The following is a 23,492-nucleotide window of genomic DNA, read 5'->3' as shown; positions in this document are numbered from 1 at the left end:
TGTAGTAACATTAATTAAAACTCACCACAGTGAGGGGCCCATTTCTGAATGCCACAGCTTTCATGTTCATGCAGCCATAAAGGAAACCCCGCATGAGGCTATTGTAACAATTTGCATTTTTTCCTCCCACCAAATGCATTAAAGTAAATGTTTGATTTTCTCAACTTTTTCCCGAATTTGAAAAATTTGCAACTCACAAAATCACTGATTTCACTGTGAATCAGTATCAAGCAAAATATTAATTTATCCCTAAAGATTATATTCATGTTTTAAATTGTGTATTCATTAAATGTTAACCCTGTAGATGCCACCCACTGTTGAGCCTGTGGCACCAAAATGACAGTACCATTGCTCCAACACAGATTCTATAATTCTGCGTGCGTCTGATTTGTGCTGTCTTACATATTTACTGGGTTCAAGTGGCACTGCAAAATCAAGCACTGGCATCATGCAAAGGGTCAATCTTGGAAATCTGACTGTCACAAAGCAAAGAAAACATCACACACTTTTACTCACAGTTTGCGCACATGCATTACATATGTCAGGATATTGTTACATATGCAGCTTGTCTGATTATATTAATTAAGAATTTATTTTTGCTTATGGTTCCATTTCTGTTTACTACAGGCATGGTCGCCTCTTATTCAGAATGTTTGGGAACTGGGGTTTTCCAGAATCTTTTCAGAATGTGGATCAACATACTTTAGGGTCAAATTTGAGTTCATGGGAGTTTGGAAAAACATAGGCATTCTCCTAGAGCAGAGAGATTGCATTGGCTGAACTTTCCTTGGTGCAGACGTGGTGGTAGTTTTAATGGTCTCTAGTACAGTAGCTGCTCAGTATTCATGGGTTACCTGTAGCTTATCACGAATCCCCATTTTAAAAGCGACACACACATGGCTTTCCCAAATGCGCAGACTGGGCAAGCAACTTGTGGCAGGGATGTGGTTACTATGGACTTCTGCTGGCTTTGCTGCTGTAGTTCATTGGCCAGATTGTATAGAGGTTTAGATGGCATAAAGGGTATAGTAATGAAAGCAATTACAGTTAATGAAGGGTAACCTACAGTGTCTTCATCCCTGTAAGTGCCTTTAAAGTTCATTTGCACATCTTGATCAGAACAAATTGGCACTCTTTAGGAATGTCCCCCCATAGGCTAAAACAACAATTTTGCAGGTTTAAGGTGGTGAATAGTCAAATTTCAATTCTTAAAGGGCCAGTACATGTTAAATTTTGAAAATCGAATTAGAATTTCTTTAAAAAACTCAAATCAAATTTTAACTATTCCATAGTGAAATTCCCCTGAAAAACTTTTTGAATCTTGGATTCAAAATTCGAATTTTCACTTCAACTTTAATTTTCACTTCAAATGTTTCACTCTTGATAAATCTGCCCCTAAGATTACTAAAAAAAATCATGTAAATAGTTTTGTTTTGCTCCCAATACAGATTCAGAAGTTTCTGGATAACAATTTTCTGGATAATGGATGCCATACTGAACCGTTGTATTCATTATTTTTTGCATATGGTGAAAATGTTTCATTATACCCTTTAGAGAGTATGTAAAAAAATTGGATTGGGTTTAGAAAACAACCAATTTCTGTTGTTAAATTCACATTGTAAGGTTGAATGCAGCAATGTTGCTGCACTGAATGAGCATAACGTGTTGAGAAGAAAAAATTGTGGAAAGCTGCAACACTTTTATTGATCACATTTGACTGACATTTGATAACTGAAAGAAAAGTAACCACAAATTCCCAAATTCCACTTGTAGTCCTTAACAGAAAGGTGTTTGAAGCTATTTCTGTAATTACTAATTTTATCATGGCACAGAGGAGACTTTAAATAAAAAATAGGTTATCTGTTATAACCATATCATATACTCACTATTGACGAGCACATTTTTTCGCCAGGCATGGATTAGCGGAGAAATTCTGCATTTTGCCATCTGCAAATGTTTTACGGAACTGCGGCAAAAATCAGTAGTGAAAAATTTTGCTGCAACAAAAAGTCACAGAGACAAAAAAGTTGCCAGCAGAAAATGCCCATTAACTTTAATGCATTTAGAGTGAAAAAAATTGTTGCATGCTTAAAAACAATTTGGAAACCCATTAACATCACTGTTTCACTAATTTTTTAGCAAAGTAAAATGGGATGGATTCACTCATCACTAATACCCACATAATTACATCCTCAAATATCCACCAGAGCCCCTACCCTGTAAAAGTTTCCTCAATACAAAATTAAAGTTCTTACAATTCATTTGTAGTGATGGGTGAATTTATTCGACAGTCGTGAATCTGCGGCGAATTCCCACGAAAATTTGCCAGTGAAAATTTGCCAGCGTAAAAAAAAAAATGGACGCCGGCGCATTTTCGCCAGCGAATTTCAATTTGCGCCGCAGTCAAAAAAAATGGATGAAGGTGTAAAAAAAAACCGGACTCCGGCGTCAAAAACGGATGCCGACGCCGTTTTGTGAATTCCGTGGCAAATGAGCAAATTTTTGGGCGAACCGAAATGTCCCAAATTTGCCCATCGCTATTCTTTTGCACAAGTCATTACTTCCCATGAAGTCTCAACTTTAACACATCTGACCCGCAAAAATTGGCAAAACAGCGAAAAATTGGCCAAATGCATTGAAGTCTATGGGCTACAATTTTTTTGATGTGCGACAAATGTTTTGTTACTGTGTGACAATTTTTTGATGCATGACAATGTTTTTCACCCATTGGAGTCTATAAGCGTCTTTTTTGTTGTGAAACCTGGCAAATAATTTCACTCATCACTGCTTACCTATGATCTCACGACACTAATATTATTTCTCCAAAACATGCTTCCACCACATCTACTGTACATATTTTTATATCTTGTGTCTCACTTATCCTTATCCTTAAAGATTGTGAGCCTTTGAGAATATGACCCTCGTGTCAAGTATGAGTGGGTCAGCTATTATGTATCCTTATATACCATGCTACAGTATATGTTGGTACTTAAGAAATATGTAATTAATTATGCAAAGATACAATCAATAGAGACATCTTAAGTGCTTTTATTTACAGACTACTTCCAATTCTAACATGTTAAAAAGAAAAGAAAAAAGACAAAATTTTATATTAGATCAAAAAGATAGAAAAACTACTAAAAACTTCTGGAAATTCATCACTACAAGACATCTATCGGTGTATGACTATTCAAATTCGGCTAGTCTGTTTTTACAAATAAAAGATTCAGTTATAAATATTGAAATAACTTGAGAATTGCTGTCCAGAAGATTCCATGAATATGCCATTATCGTCATATGTGATTTTCTCTCTGGGATAAACATAATAACCCGTAGAAGAAATTCAGCATCCACTAAATGCAAACAGGGCAAAGATATCTGGCAGAGTTCATGTATCAAATTAAATTAGTTTAATAACATTATTGAATAGATTTAAGAATGTATTTATTTATTTGTTCTGTAAATATTGCATATATTTTCCCCTGTCCTAATAAACAAACAAATAACCAAACAAAATGAAACTGATATTAGTGATATTTGCAAAATGTCTTAAATCTGTTTGAAAAGTGCAAAATAGCTGTAAACCTGAAAGTTCATTTTTAAGCTCATGTATCAAGCCCGACATTAGAAATGTATGCATTTAAATTTTGGTTTGTTCTATAGAAATTCAGAAATGAAATACATACTTTTGCAGGATGCAAATTTATTTGCAATCTGTTGCATTTACTTCAAGGCTGTCCTTTAAATTGTCTGAAGGACTTTACACTATGATACTGTAGGTTCCACTTTTTTCAGTTTAATGACTGAAAGAATTTCATTCTAAATGGGTTTTATAATAGCAAAATAATGAATAATTTAATATAAAATTAGACGATTCTGCTGAAAAATACAGCAATAAGCTGTAATGTGTTAATTAACCTTTACTGCAGGTAGGACACTTGATGGTTGTTTTTGTGATTTAGAAACATAATATGTTAGAATTATTATTTCTTTATGTACTTAATTGTTGAGAAAGCTGGTTTTTCATGAACATGCCTTTTGATTTGTAGATTTATTTTCATCTTTAAGAAAATGTTGTATTAGTTGTATTAGTTGTGCTAGCTATGTTTTATTCCCTCCAAGTTTTGTTATTCTATCTATATACTGTATATTCTAGAATGTTTTCCTCTTGAATACTATTAATTGACTGCATATACAGTTATGGGATCCATTATCTGAAAACCCATTATCCAAAAAGCTCAGAATTATGGAATGGCTCCCATAGACTTCATTTTCTTTAAATAATTAAGATTTTTAAAATTATTTTCTTTTTCTCTGTAATAATAAAACAGTAACTTGTACTGGGGGGGCTATTTATTAAAACTCAATTTTTTCCCATTATAGTAATAATAAAATTTTAACCTAACTCCCAACCAAGATCTGGCCTAATTTACTAAAAATTCGGAAGGAAAATTGTCCATGCGGGACTTGAAAAGTTTTGAATTGTCGCCTTAAAAACTCTAAATATATAAATTATCGAACGGAAACTACACATATTTTGGATTATGGCGTTTTGTGCTCTGCATTTTTTCTCAGGTGATTTTATCTTGACAAAAAACTATGTGATAAAAATTTGCTGCATTTTTTTTGAAAAGATGCTGATTTTTGTTCAAGCCTGGTGAAAAATTTCAGTCCAACTAAGGGGTGGATGTACAGTATGACTGCTCTAGCTTTTAGGCTCTAGCAATCATGAAGAAAAACCCATGTGAGTTAAAAAAAACTCATGTGGGCTTTCAGGGTATAGCATTTGTAAGTGACTGGGAAATTAGACTCCCAGTATTATTTAGCATGCAGTCCCATAGTGTTATAGACTAGTGATGGACGAATTTGTCCTGTTTCGCTTCTCCAAAAAAATCACAAATTTCCTGCAAAATTTTTGAAATGGTGAAAAATTTACGAAACATCAATTTTGACGCCGGCGTTTAAGTCAATGGGCGTCCAGATAATGTTGAGGTGCGACGGTTTTGACGCAAGTGATTTTTCCAATGTGGATTCATAATTTTTTGACACCGACAAAATTTTGCGTGAAAATTTTCACGTGGCGAATTATTATAGATGCCTAATTGGGTCCTAAAATACAGTTAGCTGGGGGACCTGTTTCCTTATTCTGCTTAAAGCTATGCCCCTTGGTGTTCTACCAGTGCCCAGTAGATGGCACTGTGCTAAAGTATAAAGTCCTGGGTAGCAATATGCTCAGGGTTCATTTTGTGTAAGCCCTGGCCTGAACAGGCAGGCAGGGTATAGTGGAACCTAGACAGGTCAGGTCTAGTAAGGATAGGCTACTCACCTTAAGAGGTCACTCTAGGAGTGACTGATAGTTAGGCTATTTAGCCAAGCAGCTTGAGGCTCCTCCGAGGAGTTGAGTGGGATCATGATCCCGTGTACTAATTGACCAGAAGTAGGCACTGAGGGACATATTTATCAAGGGTCAAATTTCCATTTGAAAATACTTTGAGATTCTAATTCAAAAAGACCAACCGAAATGAAGTCTAAGTTTTTTTCGTCGAAAATGTCAGTTTTCAATCAAATAGGTCCGTATTCAGCCGAAATTAGAATAGTAAGAATCAAAGGAAAAGCGCATTCGGTCGAATTCAATTCAAAGTTTTTCCAAAAAAAAACCTTCGATTTTTCAGTCAACCAATTGACTCCAAATAGGTTCTAGGAGGTCCCCCATAGGCTAAAACAGCAATTCGTTAGGTTTAAGATGCTGAATGGTCAAAGTCTAATTTTTAAAGAGACACTACATGATAAATTTCGATATTCGAATTTTTGAATTTTTTTCAAATTCTAATCGAATTTGGACTATTCCCTAGTAGAAGTACACAAAAAATAGCTCAAAATTCAAATTTTTTTCATTCAAAAATTCACCTCGACCTTTGATAAATCTGCCCCTAAGTGTACAGACCTAGGGATGTAGAAATTCCCCTCAGGTTCAGGAAAAGGCTGAAAGCTGGCATACCTCCTTTCTACTGTACATGTTCTTTTTCCTGAGGGGACTAATACTGACCATTCTTGCTGTAAGTCTATCCACTGTTGCTGTATGATCCTGATTGTTTTATATGTAACCTCCTTTGTGGATTATCCTGTTCAGTAAATATATTCTCTAGTTAATTTATAAGAACCACTGGCACCCAATTATTGTACCTTACACCAAGTTACAGTTATACTGCACCCAGCCTCCACACCGCTTATGAAGTCTTACCCCCTAAGAATTAAGGTCTCATCCGGAGAACAGTTTTGGGGCTGAAGCTCATAGTAGAGAACGGTGCACTCAATTTACTCTAGCAATACACTTTCTTAAATTAGAAAAAGTTTAGCAACTTTAATTGATGAGTTTTTTTCCCTAAAACCCCATGAATTAGAAATTCACTTGGGATTTCCTTCAAGACTGCAGCAGTCATAAAATGTCCCCTAATTATTATTTTAACATACATGACCTCATTTCTACCCTTTATCCTAAGATTCCTCTTTTAAATGTATGAAAAGCAAGTCTGCTGCTTCCATCCTGCACAATTATTCACATCCCCACATAGCCAGGTAGTGGTAGGCATGAATAAATATTTGAAGATGTGTGGTACTAAACTCTGGCCTTACTTAGAACACAATGTCACATGTAAAGGGTTTGCACACTTTAAATAATATACAAAAAAACAGTGGTATAAAGTAAATTTCTTTTAATTTAGATAAAACAAGTACAACAGGTAGATCAATATCTTACACAAGACAATTTATATACAATAGTACTAATAGGCATATACATACCACCATTTTTTTGTAAGTTCCAAGCAAAAAGGATAAACAAACCACAAGGAACGGATACACTTTGCCAAAGGAGGAGAATACCTCCTTGACAAAGGCTAGTGTCCCAAAATGTTGGGGTAGTGGAATTTATGGGAGTTTAGGGGATTTTAAAAAAAATTTGCATGAATTTGAAATTTGACCCTTGATAAATATGCCTCTGTGTATTATAGGTAGCATTAGTATAATGTATATACAATAGTGTATACTGAAGGAATGGTATGTTAAAAGTTGATATGCTTTTTATCGATCCTTAAGAGAGATATGGGGGAACGTAATATGTTTCATTTGCACAAAAAACATTTGCAAAGACCATTGTGAATGCTAACAACCATGTGTATGTCCTTCTTGACCAATTACAAACCTCAACGACTTCCTTTGCAACCAAATGGCTTTTGTGAACATTCACAGTGTATGTAGTAAAAATTTCACAATGGCAAAGACACAATATTTAACAAAACTTCAGAAAAGGTGTTAACGCTAAGTTTTTCTTAGTGATGTAAAATTGTCCAACAAATTATTTTACATTACAAAACACAATTTTTATTACATTCCCCCTATTGGGTGAAAGGCACCCAAAGGCATTGTGGGTGGAAATGCCCTTAAGTAGTGCAACTCCAGTGAAGTTGGGAATAAGTGTATGTGGTGTGAAAAGTAAGGCATTATGCAATCTTAATATTATTCTGAACAAAACCAATTAATATATATGACATTAAGGGACCCATTTACTAACAATTGAAGCAATGTTTTATCTTTATTTCTAAAAAATTCTAAATATATTAAGTGAAAAAAACATGAAAACCTCTAATGCAAAACTTTGCCAAGTAAAAGTTGTCAAGGTGCTATAGAAGTTAATGGGAGCTGTGCTAATCATATTGACTGTTAGAGAATTTTGGATTTTTTTTATAGGAATCGTCCAAAAAAATCAATATATATTCTATAACAAACAAGGGAAGGTTGTGCTCACAACTAATTTTGAAACCATTAAGCAGGGCTGCAATGAGACTGACCACAAATTACATACAGACAAATACAAGAGGACCTCTGCCCTCAAACCATCACAATTTATTTAGGACATTGAGACAGTGTGTGCATTAAACTACTAAAAAATGCCTTACGCTTTAAACAAAACAGGGATTGTTTATCATATATTGCAATATATTTAAGCTGGCCAATTACCATACGTCAAAGTCACCCCTGGTGTGGCCAGTCCTTCAATCAACTTGGATCTGATTCATTAAGAATTCTATTGCGTCAGTATACACACAGAGACTAAGTTTTACCTGTAACTTGCTTGTTGCTTTCAAGGTTAAAACTTTCAAACATGGTTGCCCTTTTATTGGCCACCCACTGGAAAGGGTGGGAGCTACAACATGGAGCTGGCCACTGCTCCTGTATAAATTATAACAAACAAGGGAAAGTTGTGCTCACCACTAATTTTAAAACCATAAGAGGGGGCACAATGAGGCTGTGATCACAAAATACATATAAACAATTACAAGAGGTCCTCTGCACTACACCCATTATAAATATATTTAGGACATTGAGACATTAAGCTTAAGACACAAAATATCTCAATGTCCTAAATGTATACAGTATATAGACAAATACAGCAGATCCACTGACAGCTGATATATATATATATATATATATATATATATATATATATACACTGTATATATATATATATATATACAGTGTATATATATATATATATATACAGTGTATATATATATATATATATATATATATATATATATATATATATATGAAAAAAGACCGCACTCACAGGACTTTCGCAAGCAAACAAGCCCCCATGGGCTGTGACCTTTATTCCTCAACAGTCTGGCCCCGAAGGGACTCAATGAGACCTTACCGATGTCTCAATTCTATTAAACGAACCTGGTGAACATTGTCGGGGGTTAGGTTACTTACCTGTGTTTTTTTGGACCATCTTGATGATCAACCGGGTTGTACCGAAGGATTTGGACTTCAGATTATTTTTTTACAATTTTTCTTTTTTTAGATCTTTAAGTATGTTGCTGATGAAATTCTAGTCACTTAATAACATATATGTATAGTTGATACTGTGAGTTTGATACATTTTACCAGTTATATATCTGTGCTTTTCTACTCCTTAGGATTCTTCTCCCCTGGGATGACGTAAGCGGCCCATTCCACTATTTGCCTTGGCTAGCATGTCCCTACGCTAAGCTGGTGTCCAAGTGACGGTTAAAGGTAACGACCAACTACAGCTGTATCCACACCCCGTTGCGATTGTAGGAAGCAATACTGTTGTCGTTTGAGCACTGGCAATTTTAATTTACCCAACTCCTGATTACTGTGAAGGCACAAAAGGGTTAACGCACTGTCCCTTGGCACACACAAGTGCCTCTTAGAGCTCCATTCCCTAATGATTGGTTGGGGTTGGGCTCTCGAGTACACAAGCGATTGGTTCCCTGAGCAGAGGAGTTCGGAGGGTGTGAGAGTCCTCCTGCTATCAGGTGAAAGGAGGAGGGGCCTAAGCTCCCGCAGCACGAGAGGGGTTTGTTGCGCTCCGGAAATAGAATGACAGCGGGTCTTTTGGTACGCATTGAGGCTGCAGGATTGCCACCAGCGCTTGTAGCGATGGGGATGTCTTTGTAGGCCCACATTGACGAGTTGGGTATGCAAGGGGCCTGCAATCGTCTACCAGGGGTAAGTAATATGCATGCCTATTGTCACTCACGGCACCAATGGGCTTGAATGCACTCGTCACAGCACTAGGTATTCACTCACTAATGTGGCATGAAGTAGCGATTGCACTATACACCATCACCTTGGATGCGATCTGCCCTAAATGGTTTAATTTTTTGGCTAAATATCCACGTGTTGTATTTGTTTATTCCCCCACGTTGAGTGGGGCGCACCTTGATGACGTCATGACACTAATTTTGGCGCCAAGTTTTGTATGTTATATAGGACCTCACTGTGTGTTATGTTTTACCTCCTGAGGACGGCTAGAGTGTGCTAGCCGAAACGTTGAGGAATAAAGGTCGCAGCCCATGGGGGCTTGTTTGCTTGCGAAAAAAAAAAAAGAGGAATAAAGGTCACAGCCCATGGGGGATTGTTTGCTTGCGAAAGTCCCGTGAGTGCGGTCTTTTTTTCTTATATTATACGCAATTTTGTTGCCAGCACCAAGGCAAGTACCTACCTTACTGTGGAGTGCACCATATATATATATATACTGTATATACTAAAGATATGCACCGTCTTACTGTACTAAACTGAGGTTAATGCTTAATGCAATGTTAAAGCCAAAATCCCATATTAGCATTTTAACTTGAGTTTAAATCCAAGTTTGGCCACATATTGCAGAAAGCAGCACACGTATTGCTTGAGACGGAGGTGAGGGGGAAAACCTTTAAATCTTTATATGGATAATAATTCTTATTTGATTATATTTAGAAAAAAATATTAGTGTACAAATTATATTAAATTTATTATCATATAGTTCCATTAATATCAAAGTGTTTTGCCTTTTCAGTGGATAGAAAATGAAATCTTCTTCTTCTAAAAGGACAGCTTTTACAAAGTGATTCTTACATACTGTAGGTACCTTACTCTCCCCTTTCTGATTTTCTTGTTATTATTTTTTTCCAAAATATTTTGCTCCTTTTCAGAAATAGAAAACATTTCCATTTCTATTTACAACCATTTGGAGTATTATTTCATTGTTCATATAATTACAGAATATATTCCCTGGACGACGTACTTGACAGAGACAAAAATGTGAGCCTTCTCGAAATGGTAGCGGTTGTACAATTTGTATGTAAAGGTAACAATTGTACCATGATGTAAGATTATAGCAATTAAAAGAACCATTATAGCAGTATAATTTACAATTCACAGATCTCAACATTTTAACTTAGATAAAGTATTTGTAAAACTGCTACCATAGTGTAATTGGCAATTAAGTATAAAAAACCTCCAAAGTCTATTGTAGCATAAAAGCAATATTCTGCTATGGTTGCATATTACAGAGCTGGAATTAGAAGAATAAATTGTACAGATACAATTAGCAGTGCAATTCTCATCAGTATTTATTGTGTAACTTAGCAACCAGATATTACCTCTGTAAAACTATTTTAAACGAGAAACCTCAAATGAAAATTTATAGTTATTCACTACAAACAAAAGAGGCAATGGCCTTCCTTATATTTTTGGAAGCTACATTTATATTGTAAATACTTTTAATAATTTTAATTACAAAAATGTCAAGGAGATTTCTACTCTGTCATAATTTATGACACTTATGGGTGGTACTAGACAAGTCCTACTAATAAATACCTAAGCTCATTTATTTGCTTACCTGTCATTCTGCCCTGTCTGAACCACCAGTTATGCAAATGCCTCCAGAGCATAACTGAGCTTCTGTATTCCTCAGAGACTTCATACTCTAGCAGAATATGGATGAAAAGATTAAACTTCTTTTCTATCCATCCATAAGTTAGAATCAAACAGCAGCAATAAAGAAGATAGCCCTTCACGGAAAAGTTCAAGGTTTTATTTGCAATGTATTGTTAGTATTGTAGTTAACTCCCTGTACTGTACATCACTTTTATCTTTTTTTTTATTTGAGGCAAAGGAGAGTCTGAAGACCCTTGCACCTTGAAGCCTTTTGGCCCAGGGGTCAGGGATAAAGGGGTCGGAAGAATCATTTTTTTCAATAGTGATTTTGGTCATTGAGAGTCAAGTATTGGGGCCTTTTTCTTTTAAGGGATAGGCCATTTTTGCATAGGCCTTGTATGCACGCTTGATTTGCACTTTCTTACACTTAGGGACTGAAAGCACTGACCTTAGGCTTTCGATAAAATAAAAAAGCTTTCAAAGATTCAAAAGGCTTGAATATACACCTACATTTGGGTCAATTTAATAGTGATATATTTACGTGCATAAAAAAACTATTTGAAGAAATGTACATTTCCCTCCACATCAGTAAAGATGGGTAGTATTGCCAATCAAAAATTACAAAAGTACAGTCAATCAAAATTAAACATGATATATAACCACTTGACCACTTGACTGTGGAGAAGAGATGTGCAGAGAGCCGGCAGAGACAAGAAAGTCCGGACTAGGGGTAGGCGTAATGCTTTTCAAGATGTACCTACCCAGCTCACTCCAATGGTTGTGCCCTAGCCAGGTGTCTCTTCTGCTTACACCTAGTTACGGCACTGTAAATAGCTAGCTATGTCCCTCAGCTGAAAGCTATCAGAGCTCTGGCTGGAGTTTCTATCCTGCTGACTAGTCACTAGTATCTGGTAAGGTACAGATGCTCATTTGGCCCTCTTTGTATTTCTGTTTAATATTAAAGTTTTGTATCAGTGAACCTGATTCCTCTGTGCAGACACAGAGTTAGGGGTGCTCATGATTACACCAGGTATTTCCTGGTCAACTGGGTTGGGGTTTGTAATGGTAAAGTAGTATGGTACCTCCTTCCTTCTTTATTTTAGGGTTTGGTAGCCTTTTGAGGTCAGTAGTTTGGTTCCAGCCTTGCATGTGCTGTATCAAGCTTGCTTATTTGTGGCTGATGCTAAGACTGGACTTCTGTCAGTACTGGTGTGTGCAGCTACCAGTGATCTAAAAGGCTAGGGGCTAGTTGGAGCCAAGTCTTGTTTTCTAGACCACTGGTTAGTGCTAAGGGTTCGGTATATAGCTACTTCTCTAGAGGTAAATGTATCCAAGAAGTTGCCAGCTTCTGGCTGATGGATGCTAGGGGGTTATACTAGCCACCGACAGACCTCAGGGTTGGTGGTCATGTGTGGCTTGTCCGTTTTCTTGTTTTTTGCAGAGCATCCTCACAGTTCAGGGTCTAGGTGTTGGCAACCATATTGTGAAAATCCCTCTGGTCAGTGGAAACCCTTTAAGTATGGACTGTGTGTTTTCTGCTCTGCGATGCTTAATTCTTTTGCATGCCATATTCAGTAGTTAAAGTTAGAAATGGTGCTTTTGCTGTCAGTTACTAGTTGTTTACTGTGGGAATGCTTGAACTTATGGCTTGTAGAGTATTTTGGTATTTTGTTTTCAAGGGCTATATGTTATCAGTTTCCCTGTTTTCCTGGCTATGATACTAATCTGGTTGGTTATGGCCTTTTTTGTTTATTTTTTCCCACCCCTTAGGGGTTTGGAGCATTGTATGACAATTCCCATCTCTACTGATATGGAGGGACGCAGAAGAAAATGAGAATCTCACTTACCTACTTGTTGGAAATACCATAATTTTTCCTTCTTAGGGCAGAGACACACCCAAAGATTCAGGGAGATTCGTCGCCCGGCGACAAATCGCCTCTTCTTCAGGCGACTCCCCAAAAAGCCTTTCCACTGGCTAGAATCTAAATCGCTGGTGGGATGGCACTCGGAGCTCTTCGTTTTCCAAAGTTGCCCCAAGTTGCCTCATGAGGAAACTTCGGGTGTCTTCGTAAAACGAAGAGCTCCGAGTGCCATCCCGGCAATTCTAGATGGCGGGATGGCTTTTCGGGGAGATTAGTCGCCCGAAGAAGAGGCTATTTGTTGCAGAGCTACTAAATCTTCTCAAATCTTTGTGTGCATCTCTGCCTTATAAACAGTGTTTAAGGAACAAATTTAGACAGAATAACTGTGGTCGGATGATATACATGTAGGTCACACACAAGTGAAAATCACATTCATTTCATTCATTTTCAATGAATGAATCAATGGGTGAAAGAGAAAGTTCATTCTTTGATAAATACGCCTTTCAAAATCCCATAGAAATGAATGGAGAGTGGCAGAATTTCACTCTAGAGGATTGTGCCGATCTCTAACTTCACTTTTTGATAAATATACCCCTATGTTTCTGTGGTAAGGATTATATGTTCTTCATATCCTATCCCTTTCTCAGCTTTTCAGGTTATGAAAGCATTTTGGAAGCCATGGAATCTGAGAGTATGAGTTACATTTCTTTCATTTATTTAAGCTCTGCATGGTGAGTACAGCCATAGAATCAACTTTTGGCTCTTGAAAAATGTAAATGTCACCATATGATTTAGAATTTATGGCAATTGGCTGACATACGTTAAAAGAAAAAAGAACACAATTATGACCAGGATATGCTCTTTTCAGCTTTTATAGTCCTTTTTAATAATCAGGATAAAATCAAAGACATTTCCTTCACCTAAAAGCACTGTCCTGGTGTGGGCAGAATCTAGTTTCTTATAATTATCTTGCAAAATTGGTTTGAAAACATTTCATTGTATACTTGAAATATACTACTTTTCAGTGGCGTCCTAATTAGAAGCAACTGTCAGCTTTTTAACTTATTAGAAACAGCTATACTGCAGTAATTTATTCAGCATTAGAATCCTTTTTTCAAGGCTTTAGCATTTAATAATGAAGAGAGAATTGGAGATATTAAAACACTTACATGCAAAGTTTGTAGTAGTCTCAATGGAACCTCACTGTTCAGAGAATATATATATATATATATATATATATATATTGCAAGAGGCCAGAGAAGGTGAGACATATTATTTCAGTTTATATAGCATGGGGATATTGAAGCAGTGCTTACTGAATAATTACATTTTCCAAAAATTAACATCATGGTCATGTTTGGTAAAGTTTCCCAGTTTAAGACCAGATTGCTGATCCTTCATATTTTGCGTTTTGCTAGAAGCTTGATGATTGTCTCAAGTTTTTTCTGGCTAAGTATAGTTTTGTTTGTTAGACTGCATGGAAGAACAATTCCCACCTTTTGTCTAAACCCATTGTTTGACTGGAAGATAAACTTTCATGGGAGAAATGCATTAGGTTATCCATATGTACTGCCTATAATAACTGCTTTCACAGGAAAGAAAGCTATCCTAGATCATTGTTTAGTGCCTGATAGAGAGAGACATAACTCACCTGAGAAAATTGGCTGTGGATAAGATTTAAAAAACAACATTTAAAGGGAATTGTCATTGAAATACATGAACCCAAGCTATAGCTGATGTTTAGTTTAGCCTTTTTATTTTGTATTTCACAGATAATATTATTATTCTATAAATGTTGTTAGACCTATGTAGGTTTTTGGGATAGAAATGGTTCTTTAGTGGGTTTCCGTAACCCAAGGTATTTTCCCTGTTGTAAACAACTCAAACATGCTGTGTACCCATGGCACATTGCAAATAACTGACTTGTACTGAAATACACCAGGGGATTCACCTGTAGCACTGATAGCTATAGATAGCATTTACTATCATTGTTTGAAGAACAAACATCCTATTGAGTAAGGGACTGAACTGTGAGACACCCAGTGTGGCATGTGGGACTGTGTATTGGTAGAGACTGTGATTTGGTTGGATTTACTACATGAATTCTCCAGTGCAAGGTATATTTTGCTGAAGTTGCATTTATTATTCTTTTTTCCCCTGCTATATATATTTAGTTACTGCAATTGTGTGTTTTATTGTACTAGTAGACAATTTCTCTGTGTCCAGTAGGCGAAAGGCACTGAGCAGTAAATCCCAGTTGCCAGTATACCTCTATGCAAAAAGAATTCATGCTACTGAAAAGTTCAATATGCGGGTATACCTCAATTCTGCCAAAGGTGTCATGAAAGGGTTATACCAGATAAAGAGGGAAGGGGGATTCAGAACACCAAAATGTAGAGTCACTCACCAAGTAGAAACAGCCCCGAACTTTTAGCATAGCTAGCAACTGTGAAGTGGCAAACTGTGAACAACATCATGGACAGTCGGATATTCCAAGGATTCCACAATGGGCCACAAAATATAAAATAAAGAAAATAAAAAATTAACAATATAAACCTTGTACCTTTTATTATGTATGGGGTAAATATCAAAGAACAGCAGGTAAAAATAAAGTGAATGTTTTTACAATGTAAAATAGAGAAGGTTCTCATTTAAAATGTCTTTAGATATTTACAAGAAATTGTAGAATGTTTTTACAATGTAAAATAGAGAAGATTCTCATTTAAAATGTCTTTAGATCAACCGATAAAGTTGGTGTCCAGGCTATACAGAAATCTTCTAGCCAGTGTCCCCCCTCCATTCCATACAGCTCAGGTACGTTGGAAAACAAACATTCCAGAGCTGTCCCAGGATGACTGGGATGAAGCAACAGAAACTATGTATAAAAGCTTAATAGCAATAAGGGATAGGCTGATACAGTACAAGGTGTTCCATCAACTATATATCACCCCACTTAAACTAAAGGCAATGGGTAAGAAGGACAATGACTCCTGCTTCAGATGTGGAACTCCTGAAGCCAACTTTCTACACATGATCTGGTCTTGTCCAATTATAAATATTTACTGGTCGCAAGTAATGGCTTCGCTAGCAAACACACTGGGGTTCCCACATATACTCTCCCCCACTGTGTGTCTTCTGGGCGTGGTGGAACACCTTGTACCCACTGTCAGTGCAAGATTAAGGTTTAGAGCGTTATTATTCTATGCTAAGAAATGTGTGATTATGCACTGGATGGGATCTACCCCTCCCACAAAGGACTCCTGGATTAACCTAGTTGATTCAACTATACCCAAAATAAAGCTTACCCATGAAGCAAGAGGCACAGCAGATAAATTTCAAAAGATATGGAGTCCTTGGTGGGAAATGGGCCCGGGCATGCAACCTAGAAATGATCCTGCAACCGGTTAATACATATGCTTACATGGTACCCGTAATGACTTCTGATGTTAACTAAACCTCAATCTAAACTGCAACATTTGTGAGCAACTAATTCAGGACCAGTGTCGCATGTTTTAACTGTACACATGTTTATTGATATATTACTATAATTTTTTCTTTTTTGTAATGTTTATTAAAACAAATAAAACATAACCTTTAAAAAAAAAATGTCTTTAGATATCTACAAGAAATTGTAGGATACAGATTAATATTGACATGACTTAAGATATAACAAAAAGTGTTTAAGTATTTAAGAAATACATTAAAATTCGGAAAGGACACTCTAGCTTTCTAGAAAATTCCTGGGATACAAAATGTATTTTACTTTCAATACAGAAGAAACCACCCTCGAAGACTATAGGTGTTTGATTGATCCATCATCTCTGTTGGAAAGCTTTACTTTTCTGCTAGCCTTCACTTGAATGAACTCAAAGCAAAATGCTAATATATTACAATCCAAAACACAAAAGTACATCCCAGCAGAATATGCAATGCGGAATATTTTGTGACTATAGATTCATCCTGAATTTCTTAATGAAGGAGTATACAATTATGAGAGACAAAATGCAAATAAGAACTGTTACATTCTGTTTGCTGTTTTCCGTCCATTAATTATTACCTAAGTAGAAAATAGTAAAGTAATAGAAATGGTAATGATAGCTAAATGGAAGCTTGTGGTACCTTATACTCATACCCAATTCAATTGGAAATATTAACCCTTTTTAAGAAGCAGAACCTTAAGTGAATCTTTCTTTGAATTTACATTGTTCTACAGCTGTAAATTAAGCAAGATTTAAAAAAATTTTAAAAATCTAAATATAGTATTTTACCTTTTAACAAAACAGTTCATAAATATACAGTCAAGAATTTAAATTAATATTCTTATGCATTCAGCTACTAAAAGATTGCAAGAGTTTCTAAACTTTTGTGTGGTTGCTTAATTTGAATACCTCTGCTTCCTGTCGATAGGCACCTAAAACCGATGAGCTTTTTTTGTAAAGATACAAAAGATTGATGGAAAGCTGGTGTATTTGAATGAAGAAACCACACAAGAGTTAAGGAACTCTCATGTTTTTTTAGTAACCGAATGCTCAAGCCAGAAGACTCAAGCATTCTTAAATTGACGCAGTCGATCTCAATGTTATTTGCCATAAAATGCCAGTGAGTGGCAAGGGACTGTGCTATCCTTGGCAAAATGCTTTAATGTGCTAGAGGAAACACATTAACAAAGGGCAAAAGGGGGCATGGAACAAATATAAGAGCAAAGCAAAAGAAAAAGGATACTTATGTTTCATTTCACTTACAGGATTTGTGTTAGGTAGCAGCAGACATAGAAAAGGGGCATATTACATTTCTGTGAAATATTTTATTTAAAAAAAGGTATACATTTGGTGTAATATAAATGCCATTGTTGTCCTTACATGACCTAACACAGTGTTTCTTAGTAAACCATCTATTACAAAAACTAACCACAGTATTTATAAAGGTTTATGTTTACGTTAATGTCTAGTGATGGTTGAATAAATTAGTCAGGCATGGATCCGTGGCGAATTTACACTTTTCGGCACCAGTGAATCAATTCGCCGAAACTGCGGTGAAAGTCCCCCGGCAGAAAATCTGCAGCATAAAAAAAAAATTGCCCTGCATCAGAATAGTTACGCACATAAAAATTGTTGCACGTCAAAACTATTTAAATGCCCATTGACTTATAGTTGACATAGTCGCATGTACTATATAAAAATTGTTGCACATGTCAAAATTGTCACGAATCAAAATTATTTTGATGCCCATCGGCTTCTATGTGTTTCGCAAATTTTTTGCCGTTTCACAAATTTTTCAGTAAATTTTGCACATTTTGCACCGAAACGCCACAGATTCGCCCATTACTATTAATGTCTTACTAAAACTAAAAATTAGAGTATTATTTAACTCTACCTTAGAGCTAATATTACCTACTGAAGTCAAGAGGACAAGTTAAGTTCTTTAAAAAGTAACAATGCAGAATATATCTGTATTGTAGTACAGGTTTGAGACCTGTTATCCAGATGATTAGTGAAACATCTTCATTGATTACTCACCAGTTGATTTTAGATGTACCTATACTAGATACACCATGACCTGGATGAATGAAAATCATCATAGTCATATTGCCATTCATTTTGGAGAGAATACTCTAAAACTGGTTCGGGAATATGAAAGAACAGCAAGAAAAGTGGTGGACTATCAAAACCATCTACTCTTTAATCTCAGATGCCGACATCAGGGACTCACCCCTTGTAGCCTACGCCTGGGTTCCACCGTAAAAAGTCACAGAGCCAACAAGATTTTAGATGATTTGACAGATCAACTTTACCATTGATGCCCTTAAGCAGAAAGTGGAACATCTGAAACTGAGTCTGGCAAAAGAACTGCCTGATGGAACTCTGGAAAGGGTGGTTGTGTTTGTTGAACATGCACAAATTGCCCAACACAGGGTTGGGATCAACAAATAAGCAAATTCACTATGTTACTGTCACAAAGTAGCAGTGTGGAAAAGGACTGAAGAACTAACCTGGAGGCAGAAAGATGAGACACAAAAGAACACCAAAGACACGTGGGTTAGGAACCTATCAGATATGGTACTAACTCAGCCAGAAGAGGACGCGCTAGCCAAGGGGTTAAACTATGCAGTGACACCACAACACATCCCAGTAGTTGAACTCATCACAGCCACAGAATCTGCTATGAAAAATAATCACTTGAAAAAGGAACAACTCCGGCTAAAAGTGTTAGCAGCTTTGTCAAGTGCCAGAACACCTCCCTCTAACCTTACTACACAAGAGAGGAGAGTGCTCAGTTCTCTGAGTAAGGACCCGAACATCACTATCCTGCCAGCAGATAAAGGGCGATGCACAACTGACTATGACTGCAAGATAACCACTCTACTCAGTGATAGCAATACATATGAACCCTTAAGGAAAGACCCAACCAGCGGTTACAAGAAAAAGGTGATAGGTTGCCTACGACAACTTGAAAAGGAGAAAGCCATTGATCGAGTTTTAAGCCACACCATGCTTATACGGTCTTCCCAAGATGCACAAAGAAGGAGCCCGACTAAGACCCATTGTCAGTAGCACAAATTCCGTGACATACAGCATTGCAAAATTCTTGGCTAACATCTTAGCCCCATTGGTATGCAATACAGTGCATCATATCCAGAATGCCAAAGAGTTTGTAACCAAGATTCACGGCGTTACACTAAAGGCAGAAGAAACAATGGTATCATATGATGTCACTTTGTTGTTCACATGTAGACCTACTACAGAGGCAATTGATGATGTAAGAAATCGACTGCAACAAGATAACACCCTGAGCAACAGAACGAAGCTCAGTCCCAACTAAGTATGTTTGTTGCTAGATTTGTGCCTTAACACCACATACATCAAGTACAAGAACCTTTTTTATTGACAGAAACATGGCTGTGCAATGGGTTCTCCAGTCTCTCCCATTGTAGCAAACTTGTACATGGAAGAAGTGGAAAGGAGGGCCTTACTTACTTTCCAGGGAACTACACCGAGTCACTGGTTCAGATATGTGGATGACACTTGGGTTAAAATCAGATCCAATGAAGTGGCGGCCTTTGCAGAACACATTAACTCAGTGGACAATAACATCAAGTTCACAAGGGAAGATGTCCATGAGAACAAACTAGCCTTTTTGGACTGTTTGATATGCATCCAAGAGGGGGGTAACTTGAAGACGGAAGTATACAGGAAACCCACTCATACGGATCAAAATCTGTTGATTGATTCCCACCATCCGCTGGAACACAAACTGGGTGTCATTAGAACTCTGCACCACAGGGCAGAATGTGTGGCAACTGTTACAGAGTCCAAAGACAAAGAGCAAAAACATCTTAGAGGAGCTTTGTGAAAGACACATAGTAGGCAAAACTACCATCCCATATGTAGCTGGAGTGTCAGAGAAACTCAGGAGGATTTTCAGCAAACACCACGTCCCTGTGTTTTTCATACCTAGCAACACACTGAGACAAAAACTGGTACACCCAAAGGATCCAACACCAAAAGAAAAACAAAGCAATGTGGTATACGGAGTCCAGTGTAGCGAGGAGTGCACAGATCTATACATTGGGGAGTCAAAACAACTGCTCTCCAAGCGAATGGCTCAGCATAAGAGGGTGAACTCTACAGGGCAAAACTCGGCTGTCTTTCTACACCTAAAAGACAAGGGACACTCCTTTGAAGATAGCAAGGTCCAAATCTTGGATAAAGAAGACCGCTGGTTTGAACGAGGTGTGAAAGAGGAGATTCATGTCAAGGTGGAGAAACCATCCCTGAACACCACCTGTCTGCTACATACAATGCTGTTCTAACATCTGTACCTGGAGGTTTCAGAACACTTCACACATCCATTCATGCAACTCTTACAAATAACATCTGTTTCTAGGAGTTACATGACACATTGGATAATCCTATCACAGTAACTACACAGAATCAACACCTCTGTGAATTTCTTCAGATGTCACCTCTTTGAAGAGTTATAATGTTCCATTGTGATTGGATTAGTGGAAGAGTTTATATGCCGAGAACTTCCCACACCAGTCAGTTGAACTGAAGAAGCTGCTCGGATGAGTAGTGAAACATCTTCATTGATTACTCAGCAAGTCCAGTTGTTTTTAGATTTACCTATACTAGATATAACATGACCTAGATGAATGAAAATCTTCATAGTCATATTTGAACATGGGGTTTTCCGGGTAACAGATGTTTCTGTAATTTGGATCTTTATACCTTAAGTCTACTAAAAATCTGTTAAATATTAATTAAACCCCGTTAGTCTTGTGTTGCCTTCAATGAGGATTAATTATATTTTAGCTTCGATCAAGTACAAGGTACTGTTTTATTATTATAAAGAAAAAGGAAATCCAAATTAAAACTTGTAATCATTTGGATAAAATGGAGTGTGATAAAATGGTCTTTCCGTTATTCTGAGCTTTCCGGATAACAAATCCTATATCTGTAATTCATTTAAATGGTAGAAGTGGCATTATCTTTTCCACAGTAAGAGAGCTTGAGGGCTAGTTATTGAAATACAAATTATTACGTTGAATATTAAAATTCAACTTCCCAACTCCCAACCATGATTTAGTTTAATTTACTAAAAATTCTGATAGAAAATCATATGTGTGGCAAAAGTGTCAACAAAATCGAATGACCATTCGAATTGTGTGACTTTTTCAAAATTTAGAAAAACTCTAATTATCTAACGAAAACCACACATTTTTGTTATTATCAAATGAAAACTAACGTAAAACAGCCCAGAACTCTAGACAATCATAAAGGCAAAAAACATGGGGACCATCTTCCATTGATTTTTCATGACTTTGACAGGTTGGCTGGAGTATTTTCGGATTCACATTTTCAGCAGCTTTGTAGCATAAAAAATCGAAAAAAAAATTGTTTTTTTTCTTCCTCTAAAAATTTTAGTTTTTCTGGTGTTTATTTACAGAAGGGTTTCCACAAACTTTTTACACAATATATGGCGAAAAAAAACTTTATAAAATCAAATAATTAAAAATGTTCATTGTACATTTACTTTTATGTTAATTTAATATTCTTGTTGTAGGAGAGACTAGGGTATTTGTCTGTCTGCTTATAATTTTTGTAACACATTTGTACTTAGGCAGTAACCAATGGCTACGAATCAATAATTAGCTTCTTTTCAGCCAGCCAGAAAAATCTGATTGGTTACCATGTGTTACAGCCCAAGTGCAAATTAGCCCAGTGTTTATTAATGACCCCAGATCACTGGAGTTCAAGAGTATTTTTGATGGAAAATGTTGAATCATGGAATTTGGAAAGGAGGCTATGAATGTATATTAAAGAAGAAGTGGGCACAGAGGAAATTAAAAATGGAGATTGTTCAAGAAAACATAAAAAAACATATAAATGGAATAATTTTAGCAAAGATAACAGACAATAGACAATGTTTCATTTGTATTCAGCTCTGCATTGTGTTTAAATCTCAGTTTAAAAATGTCACTTTAGTTGTTATATTAGCTTGAAGACAAAACAAACAACATTCATTTGAAAACTTTGAACACTTCGTCGTTTTACTAAAAAATTTTTTTAGGTGAGATCTAAGATGCCTTGGAAATAAATTAACACAAATTCTTTTGACAGAAGGTCATTTAGCATTCTCCATCCTAACTAAATATTAACAGAATACAGTAAACAAATATATCACAATAAGCTAATCAAATACATTCATTGGTTGCAAAGCTTGGATTATGGGGCAAGAAAACTGAAAATATATTTCAAATAAATAAATGAATATACATCCTAATGGATGGATATGGGAAGACAAGGCTGACTCTAGCCAAGTTAGGTATTTAGGGTATAATTGCAAATAAATATGCATATTTTTTTTACAAAGTTGCAGTTGTACACCCCACAATCACATTACTAACTATTATCTTGCTTTGCCTTAGGCAACAGTCACTTGTGTTTTTCACAGCAGCCACATGTTTTTAACTCTTTCCCTGCCAGCCGTTTTGTCCTAGATACGAACATCTTTTGCCAAGCAGTTTTTAGATATTTTGTACTCTTTCACTTTAAGGGCCTTTTAGTTTACCCAGGAAAACAATATATTGTTTTTTTCAATACAACCTGAACTTTCAAGAATTTTGGTATAATTCTACTTCTGTAAAAAAATATAGGCTTCTAAGTGTCTAATAAAATGAAAAAAAATCATGTTTCACAAAGAACAATCACATATATCAGAAACATCATTTATTTTATGTACGAGAACACAGCCGATTTGGAAAGGTCTCTGTCTCCTGAACACGGCAACACCAAATATATATCGTTTTATGGCGATTTCTCACTTGTATAGATCAAAATCTACAAGCAGTACACTACCAAATTTCCAAAGCACAGCTCCCCAAAAGGCATACTTCTGATTTCA

The 23,492-nt window shown here is 36.3% G+C and overlaps 1 pseudogene; it reads left to right on the top strand.

Moving 5' to 3' along the window:
• The first annotated feature begins 18,639 nt into the window (after positions 1-18,639).
• On the top strand, positions 18,640-20,856 carry LOC108719719 (annotated as a pseudogene).
• Positions 20,857-23,492: the final 2,636 nt, after the last annotated feature.

This window comes from Xenopus laevis, chromosome 6S, assembly GCF_017654675.1.
Source record: "Xenopus laevis strain J_2021 chromosome 6S, Xenopus_laevis_v10.1, whole genome shotgun sequence".
Classification (NCBI taxonomy): Eukaryota; Metazoa; Chordata; class Amphibia; order Anura; family Pipidae; genus Xenopus; species Xenopus laevis.
This window is presented reverse-complemented; position numbering and strand designations above follow the sequence as displayed.